Here is a 25,699-nt window from a genome sequence, read left to right as displayed (position 1 = left end):
CATCATTTTGTGGAGATACATACATATATGTGTATATGTGCGTATATATGTATGTATATATATGTGTGTGTACTCATATGTGTGTGCATATATATATATATATATTTTATCCTCCTTGAGAAAGAAGCCTTGCATGAGCACAAACAAGACTGACACGTGCAACAGACCATTCTGTGGATATTTTTCTGCAATTTTCTTTTTTCACACATAATATTACATGTCATTACATATGGAAATCCCTCATTCTTTTAAACTGCTCCCAAGTAGCCCATAAAATGTTCCAGATTCTATTTATCTATTATCTTATTGACAGACATTTAGGTTTCTGGTTTTACAAAAAATAGGCTCATCAACATCTCAATTTTTTTTTTTTTTTTTGCGGTACGCGGGCCTCTCACTGCTGTGGCCTCTCCCGTTGCGGAGCACAGGCTCCGGACGTGCAGGCTCAGCGGCCATGGCTCACGGGCCCAGCCGCTCCGCGGCATGTGGGATCTTCCCGGACCGGGGCACGAACCCCTGTCCCCTGCATCGGCAGGCAGACCCTCAACCACTGCGCTACCAGGGAAGCCCAACATCTCTATTTTTATACATGCTTTCTAAGCACATGAGGGAGTATTTCTACCTGAAGGTAGAATTGCTGGGCATGTACATTTTAAATTTTAATAGTTCCGTCAAATTGTCTTCTGAAGTAGCTGACAACTTTATACCCCCACCAGTGGCACAGGAATGTGCCCATTTTTTCACGCCCTAATTAACGCCTAACATTTTCAAACATTTTAATTTTTGCCATTATTATGGTAAAAGTAGCTTATCTAATTTGAATTTCTCTCTAGTATGTTTCTGAACTTTTGTTCTTATGTCCATTGTATTTTCACTTTGTAAATCGCTGTTAGTATCTTTTGATGAGTTGTTATTGGTATTTGTTTAGATCTTCATTGCTTTATAGGAATTCTCTATACATCCTAGATTTAGGTCTCTTGTCTGTTTGAAAATAATGTAATTTTCCAGCTTGTTGCTTTGCTTCTTTTAACCTTGTTTATGGCATCTTCTCCATACACTTTTTTTTTTTCATTTGGATGTAGTCAGATGTATCAGACTTTTCCTTGAGGCCTTTTACTCTTTGTGTCTTTCTTAAGAAGAACTCCTCTTCTCCAAGGGTATAAAATATTTTTGTGTATTTTTTTAATGCTTCATAGGTTTTTGTGTTTACATTTAGATCTCAGACATTTTTGGTTAATGACGTGAAATAAAAAAAAATTTTTAATTTATTTATTTTTGGCTGCGTTGGGTCTTTGCTGCTGCGCATGGGTTTTCTCTAGTTGTGGCGAGCGGGGGGCTATTCTTTGTTGCGGTGTGCGGGCTTCTCATTGCGGTGGCTTCTCTTGTTGCGGAGCACAGGTTCTAGGCATGTGGGCTTCAGTACCTGCAGCACGCAGGCTAAGTAGTTGTGGCTCATGGGCTCTAGAGCACAGGCTCAGTAGTGGTGGCGCATGGGCTTAGTTGCTCCACAGCATGTGGGATCTTCCCAGACCAGGGCTCGAACCCGTGTTCCCTGCATTGGCAGGCAGATTCTTAACCACTGTGCTACCAGGGAAGTCCCGATGTGAAATAAAAAAATAATTTTTTATCTTTTTCCAAACAGTTACCAATTTTCCTGGGCACATATTGAATAATTTATCCTTTCTATAGAGATCCATTATATGGGTATGTTTTTGAGCTGTTTTCTGTTCCATTGCTTGAACTGTCTTTTCCAGCCTCAATTCCTCTTTTTTTTTTTAATTGAAGTATAGTTGATTTATAATGTTCTATTAGTTTCAGGTGTATAGCAAAGTGATTCAGATATATATATTGAATATATGTGTGTGTATATTCTTTTTCATATTCTTTTCCATTATAGGTTATTATGTTGAAGATAGTTCCCTGTGCTATACAGTAGGTCCTTGTTGTTTATTTTATATATAGCAGTATATATCTATATCCCAAACTCCTAATTTATCCCTCCCGCTTCCCCTTTGGTAACCGTAAGTTTGTTTTCTATGTTTGTGTGTCTATTTCTGTTTTGTAAATAAGTTCATTTGTATCATTTTTTAGATTCCACATATAAGCTATATCATATATTTGTCTTTCTCCGTCTGACTTCACTTAGTATGGTAATCTCTAGGTCCATCCATGTTGCTGCAAATGGCCTTATTTCATTCTTTTTTATGGCTGAATAATATTCCAATGTGTGTATGTATGTGTGTGTATATATATATATACACCACATCTTTATCCATTCATCTATTGATGGACATGTAGGTGGTTTCCATGTCTTGGCTATTGTAAACAGTGCTGCTATGAACATTGGGGTGCTTGCATCTTTTTGAATTAGAGTTTTCTCTGGATATATGCCCAGGAGTGGGATTGCTGGATCATGTGGCAACTCTATTTTTAGTCCATACTGTTCTCCATAGTGGCTGCACCAATTTACATTCCCACCAACTGTGTAGGAGGGTTCCCTTTTCTCCACACCTTCTCTAGTATTTATTGATACTATTTGTAGACTTTTTGATGATGGCCATTCTGACTGGTGTGAGCTGATACCTCATTGATTTGCATTTATCTAACAATTAGTGATGTTCAGCATCTTTTCATGTGCCTGTTGGCCATCTGTATGTCTTCTTTGAAGAAATGTCTATTTAGGTCTTCTGTCCATTTCTTGACCAATTCCTCTTTTAATTACTCCTGTTTCATAATATTTTTTGCTGTCTTTTAGGAAAAAAATGTTTCTTTGCCATTATGTATTTAGAATACTCTATCTTAGTCCATTTGAGTTGCTGTAACAAAACATCACAGACTAAGTAGCTTAAGAAAAACAGAAATTTATGTCTCACAGTTCTGGAGGGTGGAGGTCCAGGATCGGTGCAGGCAGATTTGGTGTTCAATGAGGGCTTCCTGCTTCTTAGATGGTACCTTCTCACCATGTCCCCACATGGCAGAAGGGGTGAGCTAGCTCTCTGGGGTCTCTTTTATAAGGGCACTAATCCCAGCTATGAAGGCTGCACCTTCATGTCCTAATCACTTCCCAAAGGCCCCACCTCCTAATACTGTCACCTTCAGGATTAGGACTTCAACATATGAGTTTGCAGGGGGAACACAACCATTCAGACCATAGCACTCTTATCTCTAAAAATGTATTTTTTATTCCTGGGAATTGTGTCCTATGTGTTGTTGTTCACCATTTGTCATAAGACATTTCATGATGGAGGCTGGGCCAGATCAAGTAGATCACTGGAAGCCTTACTTCATTTCTTGTTCACAGGGAACCACAAAGGTGGACCCAGTGGCTACAGCCAGCTTGGATTCTTGGTGAAAGCCTCCCTCAAGGTGATTTTCCAAACCAAATACCTCAGACTTAGGGAAACGAGTTGTTGAGAGATTGTCTTTCAAGTATTCTGAAAAGGCCAGCCCCTGTGGGTAGTGGGTGAGCCTCTGTGTGGATATTCCCATCTGTCAGTCATCCTGGGGTGCTGGGGGGCGAAAAGGAGCCCCAGGAAATGAAGGCTGGAGGAGAGGGAGGGAGCAGGCCTGAGACAAGCGCTGGGCCTCTGCACTTCCCAGACGGCAGAGGACTGACCATCCTCCAGGTGGTGGGAACGAGGCAGGTGAGAGCCTTTTGCAGGCTGGGAGCCGGTCAGGTAGCATCCAGTTGGGGACCTGTCTGGGATGATCTGGGTATGACTCGGGAATCCTTCAGTCCAGTATCCATCCATTCATAAGGTTTTCTCTTAATGTCATTTCCCTTGCTTCCTTCAAGATTTTAAATGACCTGGTCTTAGGTAGCTGTGTTGTGGGAAATTAAGTGATGGGCTTATACTTACATGGAAGCCATGGTGGCAAGGTTGAAAGCTGCTATCTTCACTTCATGCCAGCCCTGTGTGGTAACCATTATTCAAGAGAAAATGGCAGCCCCTGGACTCCAGGAGGTGGCCAGGTACAGAGTCAGCAGGGGGATGCGTAGGTTGCAATGTCTCGGTTCAGCCCTCAGCAGTCCCCAACACCTTTCCTCCAGCCCCGGCCCCCATAAGGAGGAAATCCTGAAAATAAGAGGCCAAGGTTTGGGTTATATTTATATGACAGGAAATAGAAGCCTAGTGTCTTTAAGGTCATGAAACAATCATTGTGGAACTCAGAGCTAAGCCCAGGTTTGTTCAAACAAAGTCCCTGTTGTTTGGAGGCCAGATTGCTCGTAGATGACTACGCCTCAAGAATGATTCTAAGGCTGTAAATTTAAATTTCCACATAGGCCAGGGTTTCTCAACCAGGGATGATTTTCCTGCCTCCCCCTTTTCTGCCCCACCCCACCCCAAGGACATTGGCAAAGCCTGGAGACATTTTTGGTTGTTGTGACAGGGAGGGGAGGGGTTCTAATCGTGTCTTGGCATCTAGGGGGTGGAGGCCAGGGATGCTGGTAAACATCCTACCATGAGATGCAGACATCTCCCCATCAGTGAAGATTTATCCAGCCCCAAATGACAGTGAGGGGGTCCAGAAACCCTGATGTAGGACAATGGATTTCCAATTTTCTTTTTTGTGTCCAGAGGATGAACCCCTAACCCTGTCAACTACTTTGCCATCGTGGGCTTCTTTAATCACACAGACACCCAGCAAGGGGGTGGGGGTGCTATGAGAGCCATCATCGCTACAAGAAAAACTCAAGTCTTTCCACTTTCAATATATGTAAGCCAGAGTTTGTTACTGGATGAATTCTGTTTGTAGAATCGAAGAAAGTGTAAGCTGTCTATCTTAGGGATATAGTTCTTAGGCAATAATCAAGTAATATGGACGTCTCTTTCTTATTCTCTGAATCCTTTACAGACCATTGCTTTCCTATTCTAATGGGAAGGCTGATGAGCGCTAAGACACCCATGCTAGATAGCTCTTATTATTCCCAATTTATAGATGATGAAATTGAGGTGCAGAGGGGAAGTAAAATAAAGCACAACTCCCTCGCGCTGAAGTTATCAAACCCCTGGCCAGGGTTACTGCATAGGTTGTGCACTGCACAGTTGGGCCACTTTTAAGGGACCACCATTCACATCACAGACATCATAGATTTATTGTGGCAGTCTTCCTGATGGATGGCACTGAAGTGCCTGTTCTAACCAAATCAGGAATGTGAAGACTATTTTCTAACAGATGGAAGTAAAGTTTCTTGGAGAAGGTGTGCCTTTTCATGATGCTCACTATGCTGCCAGATGAACTAGCAAAAGGAAGGGGATTACTGCTCCCTCTTTGTCTATGTTAACAGTTCAACTGGAGTTTTACTTTTTGCTTGAACAGAGGTCACCCTCCCTTGCTGACCACGTGTGTAATTGTAAAGTATTGGAGAGTGAGGCAGGTTACGATGAATGCATTTTTTTTTTTTTTTTTGCGGTACGCGGGCCTCTCACCGTTGCGGCCTCTCCCGTTGTGGAGCACAGGCTCCGGACGCGCAGGCTCAGCGGCCATGGCTCACGGGCCCAGCCGCTCTGTGGCATGTGGGATCTTCCCGGACCGGGGCACGAACCCGTGTCCCCTGCATCGGCAGGCGGACTCTCAACCACTGCACCACCAGGGAAGCCCTGATGAATGCATTTGAGTTGGCAGATTTCCCAAGAAGACTGTCACATATGAGAAATATGGTGCCTTGAGTGTTGGAATAAAGAAAACGATATTGGTATCTAAATTTGGTTGTTCACACTTCAGGTACAGTTTAAGTCATCTTAAGGCTGGAGGAACAGACATTGACATGTATATCAGTTTGATAAATTTGGCAGCAGGAGGTACAGAGAGTATCATTTCAATTATGGATTGACCTGTGATTGAATAGCAATGTGTGTTGCCTAGTTTATCGATACTAAGTAATGGTAGGTTCTGGACTCTCAGGAGGGGAGAGGGCAGATGTTGGAGCACTGTTGACTGATGGGCTCCATGTTTTGGCCCTGTACAGGGAGAATCAAAATACAAGTAAAGGGGCTTCCCTGGTGGCGCAGTGGTTGAGAGTCCGCCTGCCGATGCTGGGGACGCGGGTTCGGGCCCCAGTCCGGGAGGATCCCACATGCCGCGGAGCGGCTGGGCCCGTGAGCCATGGCCGCTGAGCCTGCGCGTCCGGAGCCTGTGCTCCACAACGAGAGAGGCCACAATGGTGAGAGGCCCGCGTGCCCCCGCAAAAAAAAAAAAAAAAAAAAACAAGTAAAATATTGTAAGATGGGACTGATAGTATTGCAGGTGTTAACAGAGCCTGTCCGAGCTTTCATCCTTTATGCCCACAGAACCATGTTTAACACAGAGACAGTACTCTACAACATAACTGTCCTGTTTACCTTTGTTCTGAATCTTTACTGTGCCATTTCATGATGTGTTAAGGGAAGAAAGACCTCACCAGTTGCTGCATTTGAGAAGGCTTTAGTTTTTCCACCTATGCAAACACCCTGGCATTTAGACACTTTGGGTAATCGAAATAATCGCCTCTGTTAATGCCTAGCAACCACCCAAACTGGGGTGGGAGGCAGAGTATATAAATGAATTAACAACCCCCAATTTATGATCGGAATAAGAAAGGTTGACAGACTGACCTTGCCTGGCCACATGCCAGGTGGCATAGAATGTGAGTAGTTGTGCCCACGAGGAGCTTACAGACTAGTTTGAGGGCGATGTAGATGCAATCAATCACTGGAGAACAGAACAGCCGGTGAGAAGGTGCTGATCTGATGTGCAGATAATAAATGCCTAGGTGTTTCAGCAGGACAGATTGCTGTGGTGGGTGGAGAAGGCTTGGGAGAGAGGAGGAATTTGAGCTGGGCGGTGAAGGACTGGGAGATATAAATAGCCGGAAGGGAACAGAGTGATGCATGGGGACAGTGGCCATCTTAAGTAAGTGCCTCAGGTCACCGATAATAGTTCCCTAAAACAAAGCTCTTAGTGGAAAACAGGCAAGGCAAGAAGGGATTTGGAATCAGGAAGGGTTTAAAACTGTTACACAGTGTTTCCAAGATGAAAATCTGCAGTGTGAGAGAATGTGGGTAATAATACTGTGTGTTCTTAGTCAAATGGCATATTTCTTTGGGAAATACTATTTAATCAAGAACAAATTTCTAAAATTAGGGCTCTATTGATCCAAATGAGCTAATGAGGTGAGAAACTTGAAGTTTTCAAGGTTCTTTAGCCATCTGGCCAGTATGTTTAGAAATTGCACCCAATTGTACTGATAAAAGGGCAGTCTCTGTGGTTTACCTTTAACATTCCAATACTGGGTCATCTTCAAAGACAAGTTCCACAGACCTTCCACTCTAGGCAGGCTGACCAAAAGGCTGAGATTGCCTAGGGAGTCCCGGATTATGCAAAATTATTAATAGCTTCCTCTTCCAGTCTCAAAAGTGTCCTGGTTTGGGTGATAAATTGTATGACTACCCTAATTCTAAGTGAGCCACTTTGGACTCTTATTCTGTGAATGCTCAGTGGCCAAAAGGGATGCTTCCAGCTTAAGGGTATTTGCCCACATGTGCATTCTGTCTTTCTGAAATGTTCTTTTCCCTTGCATATCTTTGCAAAAAATCCAGAAAAAAAAACCAACATAAATAAGATGAATTATCAAAAATCTGGAAATGTTAATACTTTGATATAGATGCATAACTATATCTATTAATTTGTCATTTGTATATTTTTAGATCCCTAATCTCCAAACCAAGCCACTTTATTTGGAGTAGCATTCCAAATATAAATATATAGATATGGCTACTACATAAAATTATATATTTAGAACTATATACTAACATAATCAATACAGATAGATATAGATGTAATGACATTTTAAAATAATCACTTTTTTTGTGTGTGTGTGGTATGCGGGCCTCTCACTGTTGTGGCCTCTCCCGTTGTGGAGCACAGGCTCCAGACGCGCAGGCCCAGTGGCCATGGCTCACGGGCCTACCCGCTCTGCGGCATATGGGATCTTCCCGGACTGGGGCACGAACCCGCGTCCCCTGCATCGGCAGGCGGACTCTCAACCACTGCGCCACCAGGGAAGCCCTAAAATAATCACTTTTAAAGACAGGACAGTATTCTAATGAAAGGTTGTTCTTAAACTATAAGGTATTTAAATCCTCAAAATGGGCAGAAGACCCAAATGGACATTTCTCCAAAGAATATATACAGATGGTCAAAAGGCACATGAAAAGATGTTCATCATTGCTAATTATTAGAGAAATGCAAATCAAAACTACAATGAGGTACCACCTCACACTGGTCAGAATGGCCATCATTAAAAAGTCCACAAACAACAAATGCTGGAGAGGGTGTGGAGAAAAGGGAACCCTCTTGTACTGTTGGTGGGAATGTAAATTGATACAGCCACTATGGAGAACAGTATGGGGATTCCTCAAAAAACTAAAAACAGAACTACCATATGATCCAGCAATCCCACTCCTAGGCATACCTCTGCACAAAACTCTAATTCAAAAAGATACATGCACCCCAATGCTCATAGCAGCACTATTTACAATAGCCAAGACATGGAAGCAACCTAAATGTCCATCAACAGATGAATGGATAAAGATGTGGTATATATATACAATTGAATATTACTCAGCCATAAAAAAGAATGAAATAATGCAGCAACATGGATAGACCTAGAGATTATCACACTAAGTGAAGTAAGTCAGACAGAGAAAGACCAATACCATATGATATCACTTATATGTGGAATCTTAAAATATGACATAAATGAACTTATCTATGAAACAGAAACAGACTCACAGACATAGAGAACAGACTTGTGGTTGTGGTGGGTTGGGGGGAAGGGAGGATGGATTGGGAGTTTGGGGTTAGCAGATGCAAACTAATATACAGAATAGATAAACAGGGTCCTACTGTATAGCACAGGGAACTATATTCAATATCTTGTAATAACCTATAATGGAAAAGAATCTGAAAAATAATATATGTATATATGAATCACTTTACTGTACACCAGAAAGTATCACAACATTGTAAATCAATTATATGTCAATAAAATAAAATTTTTTTAAATCCTCAATTTGAGGCATTTAGGTTCTTTTTTATTTATTTTTTATTTATTAACAATATTGTAATGAATGTTTTCTAAATCTTTCCACATATTCATGATTTTTTAGGATGCTTTCTTATAAATGAAATTGATAAGTAAAAGGGGATATGCATTTAAAATTTTTTGATTGTTAAACTTAGCCAGAATGTGTGAGAATTCCCACTCACGGCCTCATCTGTGCTGTATCTGTTATTCTTTTTCATTTTTTCAGTCTGACAGGAAAGAATTTCATCTCTTGGTTATTTGAGTTGTACCTCTGGTTGTTGATGATTCATATTTCTTTTTGAATAAATTGCTCATTTTTCTATTAAAGTGTTTACCTTTCTCTTATTGAAATGTGAAAGCTCTTTGTATTTGAAACAAAGTAACCCTTTGTGTTGTAAGTTGCAAAATTTTTTTCTCCTAATTTACTATTTGTCTTTTATGTATGGTAGATTTATATGTGTGCATGGACATGTGTAGATTCAGAAGTCTTTACTTTTTGTACAATTATACCTATCAGTCTTTCCCTTTATGTTGTTATGTACTTTTTTAAAGGACTAGGTTTTCAACAATTAACGTGCAAAATTTTCTTAATTTTATCTGATGTTCTCAAACCCCTTGAGCTCCTTGTTTCAAACTTTACAGGGTAGGCACTGTAGATGGATGAAACATACTTTTTGTTTCCGTTTCCATGGTTCAGTATATCTCCCAGAAGGGGTTTAGTCACTTTACAAATTCACAGATAAGTTACTGCAAGTAAGAACTGGTAATATGCATTCTTTTCCGCAACCATAAAACATGTATGCCTTCCTTCATGAAAAGCTGTAATGGGAGTTAGAAGGGACTAGTTTGTTTAGATTTCTGCTGAGTGAATCACTGTCCCATTGATATGCTTTATAATTGCATGGATGTGTTCTCAGGAACTGTGGCACCAACCCAGGGTTCCAATACACAGTCAAGGGAATGACGCAGACGGTCATAGCTCCCCCGAAGCAAGCACCTTTCCATGGAATGTTGTTCCTGGCTTCATGGCAGAGTTACTCTTCTGTCGTAAGGACAGCACTCAAGGCAAATGCATGTCTAGTCCTAGCTGGGACCGTTGTGGCTGAGCTTGTATCCACGCTTCCACGCTGGTGTGCTGGGTTGAACCCCATGTGAGCCTCAAAGACCCCTTCTTCATCTCTCAAAGTTAGACCTATGCATCTTGCTTTCCCCTTGGCCCTCTCCGTGCCTGTTTGGCCCTCTCGGTGTTTATTCTTGGGAGAGAAGAGATTCTCCCCCACTTACATACCTCATGGAAGTCCCCTTGGGTGTCTCCAACCACACCCCCTTTCATCCAAGGCCCTCTTCCTGTGGGGTGGAGGAGGGGAGGTCTTGAGCACCAGGGAGGGTTGAGTGTAAGATCCATGATCACCACCACCATGATGCTGAGATAGGGCAATTTACCTCTGTTCTCGGCTGTCAGAGCTTTTCCCCTGCTGCTCAGCAGTGGGGCCTCCAGGGCCCAGCCTAGCTGCAGTCTCAGGGCACCAAACCCCACCAGCTGATGGCTTCTCAAGAGAACCCCATGGTGGTGGGAGTCTGGGGATGGGGACCAAGGTCCCACCCCAAGAGGTGTTTACTCTCTGGTTTTGCCAAGGAATTACTAAACAGTAATCCATGCAATAACTCTAGAAGACCTGCTCTAGCAGCAGGGAAGCAGGTTTATGATGCCACTCAGGTGACCAGACCAAGGATTTGAAAGTAGTTTTTACTATGGAATGGCCCTATTATGGATTTGAGTGGCCCCTTCCCCAGGTACTATACTTCTCTATGAAGTACATCAGGGGTCCCCTCAATCAGGGGAGGATAAACCAATTTTCCTTGTGCCTAGTCAGTGCCATTTGGTCTCCCTCTCTCCATACCCTTTTTTATTTTTAATTGAAGTATAGTTGATTTGCCATGTTGTGTTAATTTCTGCTGTACAGCAAAGTGAGTTAGCCATACGTCCTCTCTCCATACTCATTCAATATCACAAAAGCCAAAGAACTAATTTGGCTACAACACAACCCTCCTCAGAGTGCTGGGGAGGGAGAGAAATCAAACACAAGCAGAGCCCAAACCCTCTCTAGTGGGCAAGGCTCATTTGTAGATAATTTTAGTCTTGTTACCCATTTGATAACCATATATCCCTCCCAGGGGGTACTGGCAGCATGTCAGATGGAGATCACTTATGAAGAGATTCCTCATTTTTCAAACCCATTCTGGCTTCTCAAGAATCTGTGAACTGGGGAAGCCAATGATACTAAAGGAATGATAGGCCCATTTTTTTGCCCCTTTTGAGTGCTTGGGTGGGGAGTGGTAGAGCAGAATAACATCTTCTGTGCACTTATTCATTCAAGAAACATTTACTGAGCTTCCTCTGTGGCAGGCAGTACCAGAGAAATGGGAAAGAGAAATCCTGCATATACGATCTGTCTCGATTTTGCAAATACATTTCGCTGGGTCACTATTGACATCTGCAGGAGTATGTCAGGTCCTAACCCCTGAAACGTATGGTAAACATACTTTGCAGATGTGATTAAGTTAACCATCTTGAGTTGGAGAGATTATCCTGAATTATCCAGTTGGGCCCTAAATGCCATCACATCTATCCTTTTAAGAGGGAGGCAGAGAGATTTACAATGACACACACAGGGCAGAAGGCGATGTAAAGATGAAGCAGGAAAAGATTTGAAGATGCTGGCCTTGAAGATTGGAGTGATGCAGCCACAAGCCAAAGAACCCTGGCAGCCCCCAGAAGCTGGAAGAGGCAAGGAACTGATTCTCTCCTAGAGCCTCTGCTGGGAGTGTGGCCTTTTTGTCACTTCAATTTTTTTTTTTTTTTTTTTTTTTTTCGGTACGCGGGCCTCTCACTGTTGTGGCCTCTCCCGTTGCAGAGCACAGGCTCCGGACGCACAGGCCCAGCGGCCATGGCTCACGGGCCCAGCCGCTCCACGGCATGTGGGATCTTCCCGGGCCGGGGCACGAACCCGTGTCCCCTGCATCGGCAGGCGGACTCTCAACTACTGTGCCACCAGGGAAGCCCTAAAATTACCTTTTTAATATATATTTTTTAACCTCCTTATTACCTGCTCCCTCCCCCTCCCCAGTGTCAGTGGGGACATTGTCAGCTTATTCATACTTTATCTCCTGTGCCTGGAACACTGCAGTTCAATAAATATGTGCCAAGTGAACAATAAATAGAGTTGGTCAGATAACTGCCTGCCTAAATTGTCTTCTATACCCATGTTTATCTGTAAGGATGTTGTATTAGTTTCTGTTTCTTTCTATTAGGCCACAGCAGTGAGAGGCCCGCGTACCGCAAAAAAAAAAAAAAAAAAAAAAAAGGTAATTTTAGTTATTGGCAAGTGCTTTGAAGAAAACAGAGTTAGGGTAATGAGGATTCGAGGAGCGGGTATTTTAGACTGGGTAATAGGAAGGCCTTTCTGATGAGATAACATTAGAGCTGAGTCCTGAATATCTAGGAGAAGTTACCATCTTGGGAAAGCTTTCCAAGTGGAGGGAGCTGGAAGTACAAAGGCCCTGAGGTAGAAATGAGCTTAATATGCTTGAGCTTAATCATGCACAGAAAGACCAGATTCCTCCAAGTCAAACTGGAAAGTCTTCTCTTACAGAGGGCTGCAGGGTTCTGTTGGAGGCCCTGACCTGTGTAGTTTTCTTTGTTTATAACTAAATTGGAAGTAAACATATAGGTCATATTTATCAAATACGTGGGTAATACAAGGCTGGTAGAACTTGTATTGGGTTAGATGTCAGGGACTGGGTTTTACTGTACCTTGGCAGATGTGAGCAAAACTCCAAAGATTCCTGACTTGGGACTCAAAAAAATTACTTGCCTAAATCAAGAGGGGGAACCCAGCTTGAGTGCAGTACTTGTGTGAAGGCCCTAAAACTCAACATCAGCAAAGAACCTGACGGGACTGTTGTATAAAGGGGAAGCACTTTTACAGGTTTTTAAGGTACAGAGTACAGTTCAAGGGAAGAGGTAGCCACAGGCTTCTGGAGTGACGAGTGGGTACCACGATTTACGGGGTCATAGAAACAGTTCGTTCATTCATTCATTCATTCCACTGATAAATGTTTAATGAGTACATGCTATGTGCCTGGCACTGACTAGATTGTGGGGAAATAGCACTGAATAGGAAAGAAGAATTTGCTGACCTCAGAGAGCTTATATTCTACGGAGAAAAGAGACACTGTAGACTTAATGGTGTAATTATTATCTGTTTCCCTATATTAGAATTTTTTTCAGGTTATAAATTATTTTATAGTAATAAAATAGCAAAATCAAATGTTACAGAAATATATGGCACAGAAAAGAACCCCCTTCCCCAGTACACTCATCTTCTTTCCCCAGAGATAGCCACTGTCAATGGGCTTGGGCATTTTTCTCCAACTTTAAAAAATACACATGTAATATATTTTGAAAGCATAAAAAGGGAACCATACTCTTTTTAATTTTTTTTAGGTTAATGTATTTTAGACATTCTTCCATATGAATACAAAGAAATCTACCTCATTCTTCTAAATGGCTGAGTAAAAACTCCATTTGATGAATGTACCACAGTTTATTTAGCTAGTGTCTTACTGATAGGTGTGTGTATTGTTTCCACTTTTTCACTATTGTAAACAATGTTGCAAAGAACATTTTTCTGCATATCTTTTTACATATGGTGGGAGTATTTATTTCTAAAGAATAAATTCATAGAAGTGGAAATGCTGACTCAAAGGGTATGAAAAATTTAAATAATAGATGCTACCATATTTCTTACTACTCAGGTTGTACCTGAATGAGCGTGCATATCAGAATGCATGCTTTCTTGTAGCCTCAGCAACATAGAATATTAGCAGTGATTTTAATCTTTGCCTGTCTGATAGACAGAAGATAATATCTTGTGGTTTACATGAACCACTTTTGGCCTGCAACTGAGAATAACAGTTAGGCAGGGATGTGTAGGTCAGCTATGTAAGTCAGAGAGGCAGAACTGCTGAGGTTGGAAATTAACCAGGCAGAGGTGGGTGAGGGGTGACCAAGGCACTCCAGGCAGTTCACACAGCACGTGCAAAGGCCCTGTGGGGAGAGGAAGTCTGGCATATCAACAGCACTAAAAAACTTCCAGGGGGTTGGGGGCAAAGAACAGAGAGCAAGGAGGAGAGTAAAGAGGAAGGCAAGGACCAAATCTTGCTGGGCCTTGGGGTTCATCATAAGGGTTTTGGTCTTTATCCCAAGAGAAAGGGGCAGCCAATGGAAAGCTTGGAACAATCTGACATGATCAGATCAGCATTTTGAAGAGACCCCTCTGGCTGTTGTGTGGCAAATGGATTAGGAAGAGGGGACAGTAGCTATTTTGGGAGTCCAGGTAAGAGATGATGGTAGCCTGGATTAGGGTGGAATCTGGACTAAGGTGTAGCCTAGACATGGAGAGAAGTGGGTAGATTTAAGAGTTATTTAGGCCACAAAATGGATAGGAACTGATGCTTGGATTGGCTTGGATGGGGAGTGTGGAAGAGGGTGGTATCCTGGAAAACTCCCAGGTTTGTAGATGGGAGTTGTCATCAGGATGATGAGATGTCAAAGGACCAGATGATGATCAGCCTGAAAAGTGAAGATCCAGAGGAAAGAATTGCTTTGGAGAGCAGCCACTAGCCCACAGCTCCATCCAAGGCCAGGGACCATGTGATTCTGCCCCTTGGTCACAGCCAATTGGACTGGGAGAGTGCCATGATTTGGCCTGCATGGAAGCCTGCCCGTGAAAGGGACAGTGCCAGAATGAGCTGATGAGACCCCCTTCAGGGAGTCTGAAGAAGAACCCAAGTGAGGGGCAACATTTGGAACTCGGGGAAAGAAGAATGGTCATGCAAAAAAGGCAGGAAGGGAAAGTCATGAGTAAGCCAATGTCATGAGGAAGGAAGGAGGAGAGAAGAGAAAAGCCAGTGGAGAAGTGGCTGAAGACCCATAGAGCAGTAGAGAAGGGCTGATGGCCCTCGACCCTGAACTTAGCCCGGTGGTTAAGGGCCAGCTTTCCACTTGAGCAGATCGAGGTTTGATTTCCCAGCTCTGATGCTGATTAGCTGGGTGACCTTGAACAAGTCACTAAACTTCTCTAAGGCTCTGCTCTCTTCCCTCAACTATAAAATAGACAGCACAGTATTTATTTATTGGGCTTGTTGTGAGGATTCAACAGATACACGTGAGAATGGGAGATTTCTGCAACACAAAACCACTGGAGAACCATTATTCAGAATTGAAAGTTGAAAAAAAATCTACAAATCAATAAGAAAAAGACAGCCAACCCAAAAGAAAAACAAGCAAAAGGTTTGAACAAGCTCTTACCCAAAGAGGATATTAACATGGCTTAAAAATACATGAAAATATTATCAACCTCAATAATAATAAGGGAAATACAGTGAGATTCTGCATGCAACAAGAGATGAATCATATAAATGCAATATTGAGCAAAAGTATCAAGACAGAGATGAATGTATGAAGTATGAGTCAGGGTATTTAAAGTTAAAAAACAGGCATTAAAACTACAATTAAATACTATACACACATATCAGATTGGCAAAATTTGAAAAATCTGGTAATGCCAAGTATTGGTGAGGTTGTGGAACACGAAATCCATACGTTGCTGGTGGAGATGTAGATTAGTATCACTATTTGGGAAACACTTCGGCATTCTAATAAAACTGAAAACATGTACATCCCACAACCCAGCAATTCTGTTCTTGGAGATACGTATCTAAGAGGAACTCCTCATGTACACTAGAACATATACTCAAGCATATCCATAACTTTGTTCATGGTCTCATGCTAGAACCAACACAAATATCCATCAATTGTAGAACGAATAAGTTATTTTGTGATACAGTCACAAGTGGAATACTATACAGCACTGAAAATGAATGAACTATGTCATAGAGAACAGCATGAATGAATCTTATAAACACAATGTTGAACCAAAGAAATAATACATAGTATATGATTCTACTTTACAATTTAAAAATAGGCAAAACTAAACTATATATAATGGAGTTTGTATTATATAGCATATATTTTTGAGCAAACTACAAAGGAAAGTAACAAAGTGATTACCACAAAAGTCAGAATAGCAGTTGCTTTTGGGGGAGAGGAGGGCTCTGGGACCAGAAGGGGATACCCGGGGGAGGGGTATTCTGCAGTGCTTGAAGGTATTCAATTTCTTCACTGAGTAGGTAGTTATACAAGTGTTTGCTTTGTGATTGTTCATTATGCTGTACATTTGTTTTGAACACTTTAATCGAAGAGTATTTTATTCCACAATTTAAACAGATTTAAAAAAAAAGATAGCTAACACTTGTAAAATGCTTGGCATAGTGCCTGGCCCATATTAAGAGCTCAACAGATGGCAATTTTATTTACTGTTATAACCCAGTTGTCAGAGCCATGTTGTATCCTAAGCAGCCTCCTAGTTCCTGGACTGAGCTCTAGTCTCTGTGAGGCCTGGCTCCATGGTGGAGCTCCTGGACTCCTCTATCTCCTAGGGTGGTGCCCAAATAAATCCCGTGACTTAAGACACTGCTTCTCGATTGATACATTTTGGTTTACTGCATGGCCTCAAACTCTTCCTGAGTGTGTTGCCAAATTTTGGCAACGTGTAAGACTTTTTTAAAAAGCATCTCTGTTGTTAGGCAATGCCAGAAAGCAAGATTGCTAAACTGAGCACCACCGTGAGGTGGTGCACAGCCAGAGTCCAGCCTGCTGCAGGTCAGAGGTAAGGGGTCAAAGGTGGAACCCCCTGGCAAGCTGGTGCCAAAGAAATGAGAACACGTGAGAACTTGGTCTATAGGGGAAGTAGGGTCACACCCAAATAGTGGTGATGCAGAAGGGGACCAGGTGAATCCCAGGATGGCTGGATGGCATTTAAAACCCTTGAAACGTGTAGCCCCCACATCTAGCAATGGACGGAAAGGTTGTCAATTACTGACTAAGGTCATCTGAAATGTCTCTATTCCTTGCAAGCCCGATGATGGAAGCACCGTTTCATAGCGATTGGAGGGGTTGTTGTGTACAACAGCTCATTATAATAGCTTATAATTATGGAATGCTGCTCATAAGCCAGGCATTGTGCTAATATTTCAGCCTTATTTCCACCCTAGGAGGTAGGTGCTCTTATCATCTCCCTTGCAACGGATGAAGCACAGAGGAATTGAGTGACTTGCTGAAGGTCACCCAGCTGGCAAGGGCTAGAGCCAGGAAGAGGGCTATCCTTATTCTCTGATTCTAGAGGGAGGGCACAGCCCAGTGACTGGGAGTTAGATGGAGACAGGTTTTGCTAACAACAAGCAAAAATGTCCTACCAGTGGAATGGGGAGTTTTAGAGAACAGCAAATTCTCTCTCTAAGCAGAGGTGGCAAGACGGTTTAGGTTTTAGGAGAGATTCCTGCACTGGGTAACAGGTTAGACTAAATGCCTTTCAAGGTCCTTTCAAATTGTAAGTCTGGGTCTTGGTAGAGCTTCTAAATGGGGAGGGGGTGTGTGCTAGACTATCTGCTTATTTTCTTTTTAATATGAACCTCCCAACTTCAGTGCATAGTGTGGTGTGTAAGCTATTTGAGTTCACTTTCATATTGATGTTCACGAACTTCCTCAGAACTCTTGAGGCACAGGAAAATTATTTTCCCTGTGGGGTTGTTTTCTTTTAGTCTTTTAGCTGACAGTAGTTGTAAAGGGCCTTTCTGACTGGCAAGAAAATACCTTTCTAAGCTTTAGAAGAGAAATAATTTGCATTAAACGTTCTCCCACACTTACTTAATTTCAGACCTGAGGTACTGATCTTTTCCTATGGACTTTCCTGCCACACCTCCCATGAATGGTGTGTGTGGTGTGAAAATTCCATGTGCAGCATTAACAATGGCGTTTGATAGCATTGGGGCTATTTAGAATCTGCCCTTTCGACTGAAATGATATATCTGGCTTTGTTTCCAGGGTTACAGAAGCTTTTGTAGTCTATTTCCATGGCTGTGTCCCGTGGAAATGCATTACTTTCTGCATTTCAGAAAGCAGAGCCTCTGCTCCCACCCTCCAGGATAATGGAGGCATACGGTAGCGTCTCTAGTTAGAGTTGGCTTTGGTTGAGACTTTTCCATTACCTGGTGAAACTGACTTTATTTTTTTTAAAGTAGTTTTAGGTTCATAGCAAAATATAGTAGAAAGTACAGAATTCCCACATACCTCCTGCCCCCATATATGCACAGCCTGCCCCACTATCAGCATCCTCTACCAGAGTGGTACATGTGTAACAATCGATGAACCTACCCTGACATGTCACTATTACCCGAGGTCCACACTTTACATTATGGTTCACTCTTGGTGTTGTCCATTCAGTGGGTCTGGACAAATGTATAATGGTAGGTATCCACGATTAAAGTATCATACAAAGTAGTTTCACTGACCAAAAAATCTTCTGTGGTCTGCATATTCATCCCTCTCACCCTCTAACCCCTGGCAACCAGAGATCTTTTCACTGTCTCTGTAGTTTTGCCTTTTCCAGAATGTTGGAATCATGCAGTGCAGAGCCTTCTCAGATTGGCTTCTTTCACTTAGTAATATACATTTAAGGTTTCTCCGTGTCTTTTTGTGTCTTGATAGCTCATTTCTTTTTAGCGCTGAATAATATTCCATTGACTGGATGTACCACAGTTTGTTTATCCATTCACCTACTGAAGGACATCTTGGTTGCTTCCAAATTTTGGCAATTATGAATAAAGCTGCTATAAACATCCATGTGTAGGTTTCTGTGTGGAAATAAGTTTTTAATTCATCTGGGTAAATACCAAGGAGCACGACTGCTGGGTCATATGGTAAGAGTATATTTCGTTTTGTAAGAAACTGCCGAGCTCTCTTCTGAAGTGGCTGTACCCATGCATTCCCACCGGGAGTGAAAGGGGGGATGCAGAATGGCGCTTCACATTCTGGCCAACACTTGGTGATGTCAGTGTTCTGGATTCTGGCCATTCTAATAGGTATCTCGGAGTATCTCATTGTTTTAATTTGCAATTCCCTAATGACATAAGAAGTTGAGAATCTTCTCATACGCTTATCTGCCATCTGTATATCTTCTTTGGCGAGATGTCTGTTTATATCTTTTGCCCATTTTTTAATCGGGTTGTTTGATTTCTTATTGTTGAGTTTTAGAAGTTCTTTGTTTTGGATAACAGTCCTTTATCAGGTGTGTCTTTTGGAAATCTTTTTTCGCAGTCTGTGGCTTCTTGTCTCATTCTCTTGAGCATATACCATTTGAACAGTGCTCTGCTACATGTTGTATGGACATATAAAACATATTTAAGACAGAATTTCTTACTTTTAAGTTGCTTATCGGGAAATACCTATTTCCTAGATGCAGAAAGGTGCCCATTGCTTCTTTTATTGGTTACTAGTGAAGCTCTTAAGTGGATCATGGGAGTGGTAAACACTCTAGAGAATTGGTATATTTGGGAATTTGCTTGGATATTGTTTTATGTGGTGAGAGTTCCACAATAAATCCTATTCCGCTGGTTTAGGTATAGAGAAACTTCAGACTCTGACTTGTTTGGGAAGACAAAATATCATTAGTATTCAAAGAAATGTTAGTGACTGATACTTGTATATTCTTTTGCATTGCCACTTTCACTGATACTACCTCATCTGGGGATTATGAAGTGACTTATTCAAAGAAGAAATATGGCAGTTTGGCTAAGGGAAAGAAATTTTATTGTATTTACCTGCCTTTTTTTTTACTTTGAAATATTTTAAAATATTTCACAGAAGGGGATCATTTCTCAATAGCACAGATTCACAGGTAGTACACCTCATAGGATTTCACATTTGGAGCCAGCATTTGCTTATACTTAAGTACATAGTATCAGCAAATGAACATAATATGCTTTAACTGAAGCAAACATGCTTAAAACTAAACAAAACTCGGGCTGTCCAGTGGTTAGGACTGTGCGCTTTCACTGCCATGGGCCCAGGTTCAGTTCCTGGTCGGGAAACTAAGATCCTGCAAGCCATATGGTGCGAACAAAAAATAAAGTAAAAATAAAAATTAAAAAAAAACTCTTCAGTGTGTCCATTCATAGGCAAAAAACGGGGCCTGAAGACCCAGTGTGAATTGGATATCAGATACGTTCAGTCTGGATGCACTGCATCGGTGCTAATCAGCTGGTACCAAGGTCATTCTGGAGCATAATGTCCCAACTCTAAATCTTAAATGAAAAGGAGATTCAGACACTGAGCCAAGCAATGGAAGCACACTAGTGAGACAGTATAATTTGTTAAGACAGACAATGAGCTGGATCCAATATCTAGGATGGGTGCTCTCAACACTCTGTCCAGACCCAAAGAAAAAGAAATAGTCCACGTGGCCAAGTGTGCATTCCTCAGAGAGCGCCAGAGAGTGACAGAGGGCAAGACGGGGCCAGAAAGAGAGGGGACCAGTGTATCTTTGACCAGGAAGATATGCTGGGTCACCCAACTGCAGGCCCCTCTTCTTGGTGAGACTGATACAAATGTTCTTCAATATGGCCCTTGCTGTGAGGTTCCCAAAGGCAAAGATTGAAAAACAGGAGATGCAGAGCATTAGGTCTAGAAGGGATGTGTGGCCAGGGATCTGTGCAGTGCAAAGGGCATGGGTGTGAGACCTCTGTAACCCTGGGTTCCAGTCCTAGCCGGGTCCTTATTAGTTATATGACCTTGGGCAACTAACTTAAACCTCTGGGCCTTGATTTCTTCATTTATAAAACTGGAATAATAATTTCTGTATTCAGTACTGCTGTAGGGATGAAAGATAATTTACATCAAATACCTGGCCTATAGTAGGGATTCAGTAAATGTTATGTGACTCAAAAAATCATTCCGGCCTTATTCATGTGTTTGATGATTCTACTGTAAGGAAAGACCAGACGCACTTTAAATACACTTCTGCTTATACTGTTTTCCTTGGAAATGAAATACTGTGCTAATGTGTTATCTCCTAAAGAGTATTATTAAGCATGTATCCACTAGGATGCTTTCAGTTACAAGTTGCAAACCCCCCAACTCTAGCTTTAAAAAAAAAAAAAGTGAATTTATTGATTCATAGAACTGTAATGTCCTGTGACAAAATTAGCTTCAGGAAAAGCTTGACCCAGCAGCTCCATGATGTATTGAAAGATCCCGTTTCTTTTTGTTTCTTCTCTGCTACCCATGGTATCAGTTTTATTCCAAGTCTGCCTTTGTGGTTGCAAGATGGATGTCAGCACAAGTCTGGGTCCATCTGTTAGCATCGATTTACTCTATGTGATGGAAAAACTACTGTTATATTGGCTATAACAAGATAAAAGTATATTTCTCCCCAATATAAGAGAAATCTAGAGATAGGGAGTCTAGGGCTGGTACGGTGGCTCCATCATATCATGGGCCCTGATGTCTAACTGGATGCTCCACATCTTAGGGCATGGTTCCCTTTCTCAAGGCCACCTCAAGGTCCAAAAGAACTGCTGGAGATCCAACCATTACATCTGCATTCTAGGCAAAAGGAAGGAACATGAGAAAGGCTCGCCTCTTTTCTTGTAAGGAGATTCATTGGAAGTACCACACAGCCCTTTTTCTTCCATCTCATTAACTGGAACTTAGTCACATAGGGCGGTTGCAGAGGACACTGGGAAACAGAACCATGTTGGACTTGAATATGCCCAGCTGGAAACTGAATCATTCTTATTTCAAGAAGAAAGGGAGAAAGAGTATTTGAAGGCAACCTGCGGTTGTTGCCACTGAGGGCCACACACTTCCTTATTCAGGCCCAGAGGACACACAATGTCTTTTGGGGGAGCTTCCACAGAAGACAACAGATGTTTCTTTCTTGGAAGATCCCAGAAATCACATCTCATGTCTCACTGGCTTAAATTGGGTCTTGAACCCACCCCTGCACCACTCAGTGTAGGGGAGTGTGTGTGGGAGAGATGATGAGTCCTGACTGGCTTGAGCATGTGACAGCCACTCCTGGATTGAGGGTGGGGCTGGTTCCCCCAGCCACATCCCTGTGACACCCAGGGACCCATCAGAAAAAGGCAAGGGGCAGTGGATGTTGGTACAAAGTTTTCCTCCCTCTATACTCCCCGACAGTCCTCTTTTCACTATGCTAAACAATTCTAGGACCTTTAAACTTTGGTAAAAGCTGTGAATTTTAGATCCCTTCTTTATCTTATGGATCTTTTCTGAATCTTCTCCAATCTTCCCTGATTGACACTGAGCACAGTAATCAGCAGGCAAATCTCCAAGCCTCTCTAAACCTCAGTTTCCCCATCTGTAAAGTGGTTAGGATCACACTATCTACCTTTCTCTAAAGATCAGATGCGATGGTACATGTATGCTTGGCGCACAGCGAGCATTTAATAAAGGCTAAATAATAAAGATGCTCATACTTCCTGATTCTCGGATCCTATTCCCCTACTTGTGTTTCTATCATGCTTGTTTCTTTTTTCTTTTTTTTTTTTTTTTTTTGCGGTACGCGGGCCTCTCACTGCCGTGGCTCCCGCCGCGGAGCACAGGCTCCAGACGCGCAGGCTCAGCGGCCATGGCTCACGGGCCCAGCCGCTCCGCAGCACGTGGGATCTTCGTGGACCAGGGCATGAACCTGCGTCCCCTGCACCGGCAGGCGGACTCTCAACCACTGCGCCACCAGGGAAGCCCACATGCTTGTTTCTGTACCTGACGCCTTAGAATCCTCTTCTTGTTCTACCCCAGCATCTGTTTCTGTGGTACAGGTGAACCTATTTGCAGGGCAGGAATAAAGACGCACACGTAGAGAACGGACGTGTGAACATGGTGTGGGGGGGAAGGGGAGGGTGGGATGAACTGGGAGATTAAGATTGACATATATACACTACCATGTGTAAAATAGATAGCTAGTGGGAAGCTGCTGTATAGCACAGGGAGCTCAGCTCGGTGCTCTGTGATGACCTAGATGGGTGGGATGGGGGTGGGGGTGGGAGGGAGGTCCAAGAGGGAGGGGATATATGTATACATACAGGTGATCCACTTCATTGCACAGCAGAAACTAACACAACATCGTAAAGCAATTATACTCCAATTAAAAGAAAAAAAAGAAATTCTTCTCAATAAATGCCCCATGTCTATTTCTGACCTCATTTCTAATTTGCCAGGGTAACTTTCTGTGCCTGGAGGTGTAACAGTAAGAGAAGATGACGTGGGCTTCCCTGGTGGCGCAGTGGCTGAGAGTCCGCCTGCCGATGCAGGGGACACGGGTTCATGCCCCGGTCCAGGAAGATCCCACATGCTACAGAGCGGCTGGGCCCGTGAGCCATGGCCGCTGAGCCTGCACATCCGGAGCCTGTGCTCTGCAACGGGAGAGGCCACAGCATTGAGGGGCCCGCGTACCGCAAAAAAAAAAAAAAGAGAGAGAAGATGACGCAGGAGGGCCTAGAGGAGACGAGGCACTGCGAGGGTTTGGGGGAAGAAAGGCTGGTGTGGGCCTCCCGGGCCACAGCCTCACCTCTGCTTAACAGGTGTCGACCTCTTGTTCCCGGGCTGAGTCACTCGGAAAAGGAAGAAGAATAGTCTCTATTTGTTCATGTGATTTTACATCAGAAACACATCCTCAGTCCTTAGGTCTCGGAGCTCATTTTTCTGGGTACTGCTTAGAGTTAAGCTTGTGGATTTATTTAGTTTGGAGATTCAAAGGTGAGGCTCTCTGTCTTGAGCTGAGAAAGCCACATCCAGCTGCATCTAAGACAATTTGTCCTCACCCTCCTCCCTCCTTCCAGCCTTCCCTCCTTGCTTCGGCAAGGCTGGAGGAGCTGGGAGGATTTGCACGCAGCTTCCGATACAAAGAGCTGCCCCTTGCACATCCTGGAGGAGACCACAGTTTCTCAGAGTGCCACTTACCATTGAGTCTTAATAATCAGGGAGGGGATACTAGTTAACATCAACTGCCAGCCACTCTAAGCATTTTACATGTATAGTAACAGCCAACAGTTAATATGGTGCTAACTATATACCAAGCATACTTTAAATGTTTATAAATATTAGTTTATAATATTTAAGTACTGTTATTCCCCAGTACTTCCCTCAAGTAATAACTACCAGCAACCTCACTTTACAGATGAAGAAGGGCTCAGGAAGGTTCAGTAACTTGCTCTGTGTCATTCAGTGTCAGAGTCTGAATTCAAACTAAGATCGTTGGGTTCTGTATTCTTAACTAGTATCCTACAGTACCTCCCCAGGCGGCGGTTTTAGTAGTATCATCATACCCACTTTACAGATAAGGAAACTGAGGCACAGTGAGAGGAAGTAGCCCTGAATTCAAAAGCAGGCAAGAGACTCCAGAGCCTGGGTCTTATCAGCCATGTCATGCTACCTCATCCAGGGACATGTGGGAACATCTCCCGACCCCGCACTTCACACAGGGAGTAACTGAGGACCACATGCGATCATGTAACTAATCTGCAGCAACTAGCAGCATGGTGCAGAATGCACACCCCATCAGTCCTGGTGTTGCTTCTGGGGCCTGAAGGGGAGCAAGGGAGGCAGCCCCTGTGGTCAACAAATTATGTCTCTGGCACGAGGAGCAGAATTCAAGTGTGCTTTTGCTGCTTCCTGATCTCTTTTTTATTTCACCCGAGGGCAAGCTGATCACGGTGTCCTGGAACTCTTGAGGGGGCTTCGAAGCAACAGACGCCATAGTCAAAGTCCCACCAGTTAAATAAGGGAACTGGCAGGGGAAGACATCATTTTAAATGTAATTGACTGATTGATTTATACCATGCCTTGTTTCCGAAAGGATTTATGACAGTATACAGAAATGCCTCACGTGCTGGGGCAGAGCATCAGTTAGGCTTGTGTGACAGTGAGTCTGGGATTCCTGCTCTCCTAACTCCCCTCCCCAGGGACCTGGAAAGACCCATCATCTGTCCAGGTTTTTAATCTTTAAATTAGGAATGATGCCTTCCTAGTGAACTGGGCAAACAATGACGACAGTTCGCCTAAAGCTCCTAGCATAAGGCTGGCCCATAGGACGTGCTCCCTGGATTGTCATTATTATTACCAGGCAGAGAATGATGCAGCATAAGGAAAACAAAGGGGCAGGGTCATAAAATGAAGCCAGATGTGAGACCCGTACAAAAATACCCATCACGAAGTCATACTCGTTTTTTCAGGACCAGTGGGAGGAGAGACACCCAGTTGTTAAATCATTTGCGGCACTCGTAAGAGGGAAACTGTTCTCCATCTGGAGAGCCACCTCCCCAGGCTTAGATGGAAAGATCTCTCTTGAGTCCTTGTAAGGAGGATACTGCAATGTTATAAACGGTGTCTTCAACAACGTTAGAGTAAGCCTAGTGACAAGTGCCAATGGCTGTCCCTTAATAGAGGCTAATGGAAACAAGGCACAGCATAATCCAATAGAAAGCGTTCCACTGACAGCCGGCGTAGTAGAGTCCAGGCAAGGCGCTCTGGGCTGTTTTGACTTAACCGGGGGCGATAATAGCTAATGCTTACTGAGCATTTCCAGGGCCAGTGAGAGTGCTGAGCCCTCGGCCCTCATGTAAGTCTTACAACAACTGCAAAAAGGG

At 43.0% G+C, this 25,699-nt stretch overlaps 1 protein-coding gene across 10 annotated transcripts in view; it reads right to left on the bottom strand.

The window, feature by feature from the left end:
• Window positions 1–25,699, bottom strand: part of ATXN7L1 (ataxin 7 like 1) — a 402,335-nt gene that overhangs the window by 245,589 nt on the left and 131,047 nt on the right. For all 10 annotated transcript variants that reach the window (XM_079931849.1, XM_079931850.1, XM_079931852.1 and 7 more), the window contains one exon: window positions 3,861–4,076. The gene's annotated coding sequence lies outside the window, so the exon portion shown is untranslated. The remainder of the gene's footprint in view (window positions 1–3,860; window positions 4,077–25,699) is intronic.

The sequence above is a fragment of the Stenella coeruleoalba genome (genome assembly GCF_951394435.1).
Source record: "Stenella coeruleoalba genome assembly, chromosome: 9".
NCBI classification, from domain to species: Eukaryota; Metazoa; Chordata; class Mammalia; order Artiodactyla; family Delphinidae; genus Stenella; species Stenella coeruleoalba.
The sequence above is the reverse complement of the archived record's forward strand: the minus strand, read 5'-3'. Positions and strand labels throughout refer to the sequence as shown.